This window comes from Labeo rohita, chromosome 15, assembly GCF_022985175.1.
Source record: "Labeo rohita strain BAU-BD-2019 chromosome 15, IGBB_LRoh.1.0, whole genome shotgun sequence".
In the NCBI taxonomy this organism is placed as follows: Eukaryota; Metazoa; Chordata; class Actinopteri; order Cypriniformes; family Cyprinidae; genus Labeo; species Labeo rohita.
The window spans coordinates 3,453,585-3,464,838 of NC_066883.1; the positions used below are offsets into that span (position 1 = coordinate 3,453,585).

General features: G+C 37.3%; 1 long non-coding RNA gene across 1 annotated transcript; it reads left to right on the forward strand.

Moving 5' to 3' along the window:
• Positions 1-7,947: 7,947 nt before the first annotated feature.
• Positions 7,948-8,972, forward strand: LOC127177144 (uncharacterized). The gene is made up of 3 exons (XR_007829190.1): positions 7,948-8,051; positions 8,275-8,357; positions 8,547-8,972. It is a non-coding gene; the product is annotated as an uncharacterized LOC127177144 (long non-coding RNA).
• Positions 8,973-11,254: the final 2,282 nt, after the last annotated feature.

Here is an 11,254-nt window from a genome sequence, read left to right on the forward strand (position 1 = left end):
TAAAATGCCCAAAGAAGTAATGTATGTCTTTTTATTCATCTTTAAGTATGTGGAGGACCTGGACAAATTTCATATCAAGTTGTGATGAACAAGGCCTGAAGATCAATGTCATGTTACTTATTTAAAATATCAAAGCAATCAACCTCTATTTAGCCCATGTATGTGTAGCTATTGCAGATGGAGAACTGTTGATTGTGTCATTCAAATGTTAACACTTGATGATAAGTGGAACACATCTTTAAAAAAAAATAACTGACAATTATACAATACCAACTTCTACAATAAGTTTACATATTTTTACAATACCAATATCAAACTGACCCCTTTAAATTTGATACATTTAAAATTCGCCAAAAATCGATCGTTATAAATGTGAATTTATCTCATTACAAAAATGAACAAGGTAAGGTTTACAGGTTTTTATTAATAATTAGCCTAATGTAGTCAATGCAAGCGTATTACAGGCTGTCATGATGACGAAATCAGCTCCGTATATTAGACATATTAAATATATTAGATTTAAGTTGTGGCATTTTAGCCTAGACATCCTTTACACAAATAAGACAAGTGTATTAGTACAACGAAGGACAATGGCCTATTATTTTATATAGATCCCCGAAACTACCGTAAGTTTCTTTGACATACTTCCGGGTTTCCCCGGTATAGGGAGCGTCATGACGCATATAGCGATTGGGGAATCACAAGGTGGGTGACGTATTTGAAATGGGCGTGACTTTCGACGTCACGCTCGTACGTGGGCGGGGTTGGATCGGTGACGGCCGTGACGTCTGACGTCACGCGTGGATGTGGGCGGATTTGGATGTCCACCGCAGGCTGCAGCGAGCCCTACTTGAAAACTTGCCTTGCATTTACAATCCTGTGTAAACAGCACCTCTACCTCCTGCGCCCCTATTTAATAGTATTTTGTGTAGTCTTAGGGCCTGTCTCAGGAATGCATAATTCAGATGAATGTGAAAATATTTGAATGTTTATACGTTTTTTTGAACATATTTATCCAATGACTGTTGCCTTAAATTAATTTGATACACGGTGCCAAAAGTGCTGTTGTGGAGAAATATGCAATAAACAACAAACTTGGTTTGTTCAAGCCTTTTGTATTTGTATATTTTAACTTGCTTTAAGTATTTTTCATTTTATATTAACATTCCACTTAATTAAGTCAGACTAGAAGAAAAAGATTGCAATTTGGTAATGGTTTATTAAGTGCATAATATTAGTACTTTAGTAGAAGTGACCTTCTATGAGAATGGCAATATACATTACTTATAGCTTAAAATGAGGATATACTGATACTGTTATGACTCATAAATTTGTATCATCATCACACAGAAGAGTGAGCTGCTCTTTGAGCTGTGTAACATCTTATGTGCTCAACCAGAAAGACAACAGTGGCAAACCCCACCAGACCAGACAGAACCAGTCGGATCAGAACTTCAGCCTCACCGCAGTGCTGCACAGAATCTGAAAATACAAGAGAGACAGACACAAGCAGGGTGTTATTTATAAAATGAGTTCTACAAATAAGTAGCTTTGTCTGTCTGGCAAAACCATGCTCTGTAGTGAGAAGAGGCAAAAGGTTTATTGTACCTTGATTATTAGGGCAGAATTCTCTTGTTTGAAGATGCGTGGTGCTGTTGCTCACTTGTGATCCCTGCGATGTACCTGGTGGACAGTTTTATTTTGTAAGGTTAAGTAGGAGTGTTTCAGTGAGAGTTTTCATTGCATATACATATTTTAACCAGCAGGTGCCGCCAAAATGAGCGGAGATTTATTTTAAGAAGCAATTAGTTCGACTTGTTCAGAACTTCTAAAACCTTTGTTTCTCCCATCACTAGTCCTAACTAGGTGCAACCTGTGAAGTTTGTATTTTGTAATTTCTCTGTCCCCACTGAAAGCCAGGAAAATCCACTAGCTGTTAATTCTTGTACTTTTGCCTATTTATTTATGATAATGATTTCAGTGTACTTTCAGTGTACTCCTTTTCAATGACAACCTAATTGGCGTGCAATATAATGTAACATTCATTGCAAAAAACATAGACAGACCTATAGACTGTTGAACACCAACTGATGAGCTGCTGCTGATGGTGGGCACAGAGACAGGCACTTGAGGACAAAAGAAAACATGAACATCAACGATTTTACAGTGAGACCATTTGGGATCTAGTTATATTAGCAGTTATTGTATTGCTTTGATCACATATTATTAATTTTTACCATACTGACTGCAGCTGTGACTTACCATAGACGTCCACTTTGTATTTCTGCACTGTTATCTTTTTATTGACAATGATTACTGCTTTATACAGTCCAGATTCGTTAGTCCTGATGTCTGTGATGGTTAATATTCCTGTTTCTTGGTTTAACTGCGCTCTACCAGTGAATCTCTCATCATAATGAGTGTAAATTTTCCCATGATACATCTGTGCGACACGAGTGCTTTCACTGGAACTTTCAAACGTCCACAATATCTGAACATCTCCTTTTAGATAATCGACTGCTGGATGCAGATTGAGAACATCTCCCTCCATCACTTTAACTGTTCCAATGCCATCAACCTCTCCACCCACTGTGAAACAATATGAAAACTGGGTAAATACACAAGTAGATAAACAGGTAGGTAATGAGACCTGTTATATTCATCAAATGCTCCTATAAAAGAAATTGACACTATTTCTGTAAAAAACAATACCTGTTCTGACAATTTTAACAGTTGCTGTTGTGAGATATATATATATATATATATATACATACATACATATATATTCTGTAAATTACTCAATGCATAATGTACAAGGTTTGGACAAAATAATGCAAACACCCATTATTATATTGGTTAATATAATTTGTGCAGACTTACAGTGAAAATAAACAACAAATTTTCTGATCACGTTTTATTTATATTTCATTGTCTCTATTCTCTAGTGTGTATATCAGTGTGTTCAGCAGTGTTTAGTACAAGCCATGGATGAAATGAGTGACTTGTCCAATTTCCCAAAAAGGACAAATCACAGGAGCCCGTTTAGAAGCAGGAACCTCTACCTTAAAAGCACAATTGTTTGGTGTTTTGAGTCTTTACAATTAAGACTGTGTACACAAGGCATGGCAAGACTTCATCAGCGAAGAAGCTAGTGGGCGAAAACTGAAAGTGAATGATAAGGACCATTGAGCACTAAGACGAATTGTGTCTAAACAGACAGAGCTACTGCAACAAATTAACAGCAAACCTCAGTATCCACCTTGAAGACCCTATTTCCACACAAAAAATGTCAGAGCAGACAAATCACCTCAGTTGAATATTATCAAACCACTGTTGACAGTTTTGGAGAGAAGTGTAAAAAGCCAATTCGTTCCTTCAACATCTCTGAAATAACATCTTAATAAAGCATTTTTTTTGTATCTTAGATAAATTGGCAAATCTTGACTAGAATAAATTGAATTATGAACCAAATCTTTTGCTGTATAGTCGAAGACTATTAGATGATTATTATTAGATGATCTCCCTCCACACAGCTCCCACAGAACACGAGACACATAAACGAGCCAAAAGGCTTTACATTTCTTGAAATAATAATTTCTCAACATTAAACATCGATTGTCAGTCTTTATTCACCTGTTTCTTGTGGTTTCTTTTTAAAATCCATAAAAGGAAATAGTGAAAATTGCATGGCTAATGTCATAGAATAGCATAGTTTAATAATAGCGGGGCAGATTGTAACGCAGTGTTACAACTTACCCCATCAGTGCGACTGGAATATAAAACTGGTTAGTGTCTTCTGCTGGTTTGCCAAGCATTAATAAACTATCTAAACTCATAAACAACAGATTGGAGATTAAAACAATAGCAGACTTGTCTCATTTTGAATGAACAGTAAAAACTGAGATGAGAAAACTTCAGCCAGAAATTTACTTTTACTATGGTAAAATAAATATTCAGCGATATCTTCAAAATGATTTTGAATTTTTGCGCACTTTTTTCTCGGTATAGTGTTGCTATGGCAACTAGTAAACGCCGTAAATTTGGTTACGCTAGAGTGTGTGGAAATATTTAAACCACGCGTGTTACAACTAACCCCGCGTTAGGTTGTGCCCCGCTCACCCCTACCAAAAATTATGGTCATTGACAATACATAATTATTGCTGCATTGCAGCACTAGAAGCCACAGTCTGTGGTTTGACTGAAAGCGATCTTAAGAGAGGAAACGGAAGTTGATCAATTTGGGGGTTTAGAAGGTTGGAAATTACCTGCACCTAAACAGTAAGTACGTGTTTCTGTTAAACTGTGGAATTTTTTTTTATTTTGTGATATTTTTAGCAAATGTTGTGATAAATGCCAACCACCAGTTGAGTAAATCATGCACATTATTTTAAAATGCTAAAGCGGGAAATAAGGAAAACACTGATAATGTTTCAAACACATGTCAAATATATGAAAGACTCCTTAGGTATTTCTATACTTCTGGCATTATAATTAGTGTTCTGTGAATATCAGATCAGAGCTCATAGCAGAAGATTGTTCACTTGTAATTGTGTGCCAGTATGAAATGAACTTGACATTTAATACATAAAGAAGTACATAAATACATAAATGGATCACTATTATGAAACAAATTAAGAAAAAAACGTACCTTGCAAACAGATGAAAATCAAGATAAGAGCCTGCATGTTGATGGACATTTTTAACAAGTATCAAATATTCTGTGCTGCACCTGGAGCTCAAATGAGAAGCATGAACTTTGTGTACATCTTGTCTCTCTATCAGCATCAAAGGGAAATGAACCCTGTCCTGCACTCATGAGATGATATGAGTGTTCTTCTGAAAGCTTACTCCCAAAAGCCTGTCCATCATCACGTATCATTGAATTCTGCACCAGTAGCCCTTTTGTTAATCTAAGCTTACTCTGCCTGTAAATCACTTGTTGTAATGAGTGTAAATGTTGCTTTGATGCATCTGTGCAACCGGGTGCTTTGACTGGCACTTTTAAATGTCCACAGAACTTGAACATCTGCCTTAAGGTGAGCAAACCTTGGTTACAGCCAGTTATCTCCATCATGCAGTTGATTAATTATACAAGATCCTAAACTGTTAGAAGTAATAGTCACGTGATTCTCAACCATCAACCAGTAGCTCAAAATTAGTTTTCTTTCAGGATTGATGTTTTAAATTGGACATATAGTTTGTGACTGAACACAGTACCAAAACTGTTATAGTTTAAATAAAAAAAACCCCATGTTTATCGTCACTGCAAATGGGCCTGTGTTTAATGTAGTTAACGCATAAACTCTAAGTAAAGCAATAGCATTTCATTTATTACAGGACTTTCAGAGATAGATAATGAGTCACTGCATTGTCAGTATGTCTGTCTGTATTGCAACACTAACATCTGAGATTTACTGAAATTCTGAAATTACAAAAATCTAAAATGTTCTTTTTTTTCTTTTAAAATTAGCTGTGCATGAACATCAAGAGACACCAAATGCGTATAGGCAGGATATGGTTCCACCAAAAGATGGCAGTGTTTGAGTGCTGTACTCAACTCTCAAACATCCCTCTACTCACCTACCTTCATAACTTTTATAGTAAAATTCATATATGTCCATTAGGCTGTTTAGGAAACATACTGAACAGACAGACAGATCTGCAGGGAACATGATTTGGCTTATTCTTTTTTATTTCTTTTTCAGAAACAGGCTAATTGTTTTGGGAGAAGTCTTTCTACTTTTTAGACATTTTGTTTCTCATTAACTATAATCAAACAGCGAAAGTAAATGCAATTTAACATGAGTGAATCATTGAGATTTGATTCAAATGGATTGCTGTTTTTATAAGGATGTAAATAATGCTGTGTAAACCATCAATGAAATATAAAGTGGCCAGACTCTGTCCAAAATGACAAAACATACATATTCAGAATACAGAAGTTAGGTGTTCTATATAGTATCTTGCCATTTACTGTATTTTCTGAATACAGATATTTTACTCTTTTTTTTTTTTTTTTTACAGGTGCAGTGTGCTGTTCATCACACAATATTCTTCATTTGCAGCTTAAAACTTAATTCTCTCTGTAACTGTAGTATGTATATTCTTTATTGAAACAGTGTTTATTTTCTTTATATTTGCTGCCTCCGTGTTAACTATGCGTACTACCACTGTACTAGTGGGCACTGTTAGTTATAAAAGTGTTAAGAAAATCGGTCATAAAACAGGTTAGATGCCAGAAAGACAGCTAACGTAACCGCATAATTCCACTGGAAAACCGGAATATAAAATATAAGAGTATTTCACAGAAATTCCTCGCCCTCTGTGCCTGGACCAAATCAACGCACGCAAATCGACATGTCCGCAGCATAACATCTAGTCACCTGAAAAGGTAGCGTCAGTGCAATGTGACACTGGGTTTTCATCCAATCAGATTGCAAAATAGAACTTATAAAGTCTTAAAGTCCTCCTCTGGGCAGTGTTGCCAGGTTCGCGGTTTTCCGCAGAAATTGAGGTGATTTGAAAACGCAACCGCGGGGAAAAATTAATAGATTTTTTTTCTTGAACCTGGCAACCTTGCCTCTGAGTAGCGCTGCTCAGTTTGACGTTCGCCGCTTTCTTACCGATCAGCACGGGGATCGAAACAACAACAACAACAACACACAAACCAAACTCCGATTGCACAGTTTTGCGATCCTGATCGGAACTGTCCCAACAAATCTAACTTTCGTCGACTGTTCCTGTTTACACCTGGTATTAACATTACAAGTGGACAACGCTAAGTACTGGTGTAAACGGGGTGTAAAATGTTTTGAGCTTGTCCACTTTCGACCACATCCAGAGGTGGTCGAAAACGCATTCGATCGGATTGCTTTTGTAGTGTATGCGTTCGAACTGCTAAAGACGACTACTCTATGACTCATGAGGCATTAGGCCACACTGATGAAGTTTTACTGTCAGCTGTATAAATCGTAAGTGATTTAAAGATTTTTATTCTGTTTCTGACTTCACTTATATAACACTTACTTTAATTTAGCAGTTAAAACCAATCATTTTTAGTGCAATTCAAATCATGATGTTTGTCTGGTAGCATCTACTGACATTTTCTGATTGTGAGAACTGACATTACCCAAATATGAGATAATTTGAATAGAATTTCAACATGAAATAAACAAGAAAACAAGTAAACACTAAAATAAACCCTAACCTTGCTTTAGTGTTAAAGGGATAATTCACCTCCCTTTTTTTCATTTTTCTATATTAAGTTACCACTTCAACAAAACTATACAAATATACATATTTTAGCTGTAATCACTGGCATAGAGATTCATAGATTATTTAGTCTCTCTGTTTCATACAGTGAGACTAAATAAATACAGTGCATGTACAAGTTGGTTTGTGTATGCAATGTGCCTCATTACATACACAATTTTATCAGTTATCCCAAGAATTCTTCACGTCAGCTTGCCCTACGGCATTGGGTCCTGTTCATCTTGTTTTCCGTCTGCATGTTTTTCAGTTCTGTCAACCCGTTGATTCATTAACATTTAGCAAAACTACACAGCAAAACTTTTTTTTTTACTTCTTGCTTATTTGTGGTGTTCTCTTGAGTAGATCTTTACCTTCTGGTACATAAACATGATATGTGAGCATTACATAACTACCAAAAGAACTAATAAACTTCCAGAGATTAGAGAGATTAAACAACTACATTTTGTAAAGTTTGTCCTTGCCACAGGTGAAGTGTTTCAGTAAAGCCATTTGTGACATCTGCAGTCAATATAAAATGCATGGATGTAGGTATTATCAAATGCAAGTGAAGTATGTTCATGAGAGTGGAATGCTTGTGTATTTTGTCTAACTTACATCCCTGCTCCGGCATCGAAACAATGAAGGTCGGACTGTTACAGCTGATCTGAGGTAAGACCATAAAATGAAAATCGGGTTGACGTCAGATCCCAACGTCAGATTGACGTCAATCTCCAACGTTGGACAGACGTTGCATTTTGGTTGAAAATGAAAATCGGGTTGACGTCAGATCCCAACGTCAGGTTGATGTCAGATCCCAACGTCGGATTGACGTCAGTCTCCAACGTTGGACAGATGTTGCTTTTTGGTTGAAAATGAAAATCAGGTTGACGTCAGATCCCAACGTCAGATTGACGTCACGTCAATCTCCAACGTGGACAGACGTTGCATTTTGGTTGAAAATGAAAATCGGGTTGCATTTTGGTTGAAAATGAAAATCGGGTTGACGTCAGATCCCAACGTCAGATTGACGTCAATCTCCAACGTTGGACAGACGTTGCATTTTGGTTGAAAATGAAAATCGGGTTGACGTCAGATCCCAACGTCAGGTTGCGTCAGATCCCAACGTCAGATTGACGTCAATCTCCAACGTTGGACAGACGTTGCATTTTGGTTGAAAATGAAAATCGGGTTGACGTCAGATCCCAACGTCAGATTGACGTCAATCTCCAACGTTGGACAGACGTTGCATTTTGGTTGAAAATGAAAATCGGGTTGACGTCAGATCCCAACGGCAGATTGACGTCAATCTCCAACGTTGGACAGACGTTGCATTTTGGTTGAAAATGAAAATCGGGTTGACGTCAGATCCCAACGGCAGATTGACGTCAATCTCCAACGTTGGACAGACGTTGCATTTTGGTTGAAAATGAAAATCGGGTTGACGTCAGATCCCAACGGCAGATTGACGTCAGTCTCCAACGTTGGACAGACGTTGCATTTTGGTTGAAAATGAAAATCGGGTTGACGTCAGATCCCAACGTCAGATTGACGTCAACCTCCAACGTTGGACAGACGTTGCATTTTGGTTGAAAATGAAAATCGGGTTGACGTCAGATCCCAACGGCAGATTGACGTCAGTCTCCAACGTTGGACAGACGTTGCATTTTGGTTGAAAATGAAAATCGGGTTGACGTCAGATCCCAACGGCAGATTGACGTCAATCTCCAACGTTGGACAGACGTTGCATTTTGGTTGAAAATGATTGACGCAGAACCCAACGTCACGTCTCCAACATTGGACAGATGTTGCATTTTGGTTGAAAATGAAAATCAGGTTGACTTCAGAACCCAACATTAAATTTATTTCAACCTCCAACATTGGTCAGACGTTGCATTACATTCCTACTGAAACTGGCCATTACCACATTTGTCATCAACCTATGAATACAAAAAGAAAAGGAGTTAAATGTCCAAATAATTTATTTATAGATAACACATTATGAACCGCTTGTTATAGTTTGTGTTAGGTTCGTCATATCTAATGTAGATGTCACACTGGTTCTACTGTGGTGCTAGATGGAAGATTATGGGCCTACCCAAACTGCTAGACTTTTGTCTTCTGGAAACACAACTGATACTGTATCATACAATTTCAAAACCTAAAACCTTCCTTGTGTTGATGCTACAATGCAGTGAGAATGTGAACATGTAGAAAAATCTCTAAACATTTACCTAGAGAGAACAACCAACAACTGATTGAGAAATTTATGACACTTATATGGTATCAAAAGCAATGTTTCGGGATGTTTCACACTATGAATTCAGTAATATCACCAGTCTGTCATAATTTTGCAAGGAGTAACACTGCAATTTTACAGATTTTTTCCTAGATTATTATGATCAAACGCATTCAATAAAGTGCTAACAAGTACTTAAGGTTCTGCAGAGAAACACTTCCTATTTTAAGGTTATTTAAAAAAAAATAAACCAAAAATTAAAGTGTTGAAGCATGCTCAAGATGTTAAAATAAAAGTTTTATTTTTAAAAGTCAAAATACAAAGTCTGTATACTGTACAAAACTGAAAATGTAATCATTCAGTTTTTGAAGAAAAACTGTATACATTTTAAATGAAATACATTTCAAATACATTTCAACATTTAAAATACTTTACCAATTAAAGGAGAAGTCCACTTCCAAAAAAGATTCACATATAATGTACTCACCCCCTTGTCATCCAAGATGTTTGTCTTTCTTTCTTCAGTTCTAAAGAAATTATGTTATTTGAGTAAAACATTTCAGCATTTTTCTCCATATAATGGACTGATATGGTGCCCCGAGTTTGAACTTCCAAAATACAGTTTAAATGCAGCTTCAAACGATCACAAATGTGGTTGTAAAACGATCCCAGCTGAGAAAGAAGGGTCTTATCTAGCGAAACGATCGGTTATTTTCATAAAATAATACAATTTATATACTTTTTTTAATATCAAACCCTCATCCTGACTTACTCTGCCTGGACTGTTTTTTTTCCGGTTCATGACAGTTAGGGTATGTCAAAAAATTCCCATCTCATGTTCTCCCTCAACTTCAAAATCGCCCTATATCGCTGCTTTTTTACCTTTTTGGTTGAGGGTGTTTGATCTTCTTTGCATGTTCACTTTGCAAAGACTGAGTCAGTACTTCTGCAGCGATGTAGGATGATTTTGAAATGATTTTAGAAGTTGAGGGAGAAAAAACTTTTGGAGTTTTTCGACATACCCTAACTGTCTTGAACCAGAATACACAGAGTTCAAGGAGAGTGAGGCAAGACGGTGACATCCCCGTAATGTTAACCTATGCAGTCTGAGCCGGAAAGAGAATTGATTAGTTCGTCTCTCGAGTCTTCGGGTTTGAGTCGTTCGTTTATCACGTGACATCCCCGTAATGTTAACCTATGCAGTCTGAGCCGGAAAGAGAATTGATTAGTTCGTCTCTCGAGTCTTCGGGTTCGAGTCGTTCGTTCATCACGTGACATCCCCGTAATGTTAACCTATGCAGTCTGAGCCGGAAAGAGAATTGATTAGTTCGTCTCTCGAGTCTTCGGGTTTGAGTCGTTCGTTTATCACGTGACATCCCCGTAATGTTAACCTATGCAGTCTGAGCCGGAAAGAGAATTGATTAGTTCGTCTCTCGAGTCTTCGGGTTTGAGTCGTTCGTTTATCACGTGACATCCCCGTAATGTTAACCTATGCAGCCTGAGCCGGAAAGAGAATTGATTAGTTCATCTCTCGAGTCCTCGGGTTTGAGTCGTTCGTTCATCACGTGACAGCCCCATAAGGTGAACGAACGACTCTAAAACAGTTTAACTAATTCCAGTACAGGACCTAATAGGATGTTGCGCATGCGCGACTGAACGAATCACTCCCCGAGACGACTCGTTCGTCCCGAGTCACATTAAAGATTCGTTCAAAATGAACGAATCGTTCAAGAACGACCCATCACTAGGCACCATATCAGTCATATG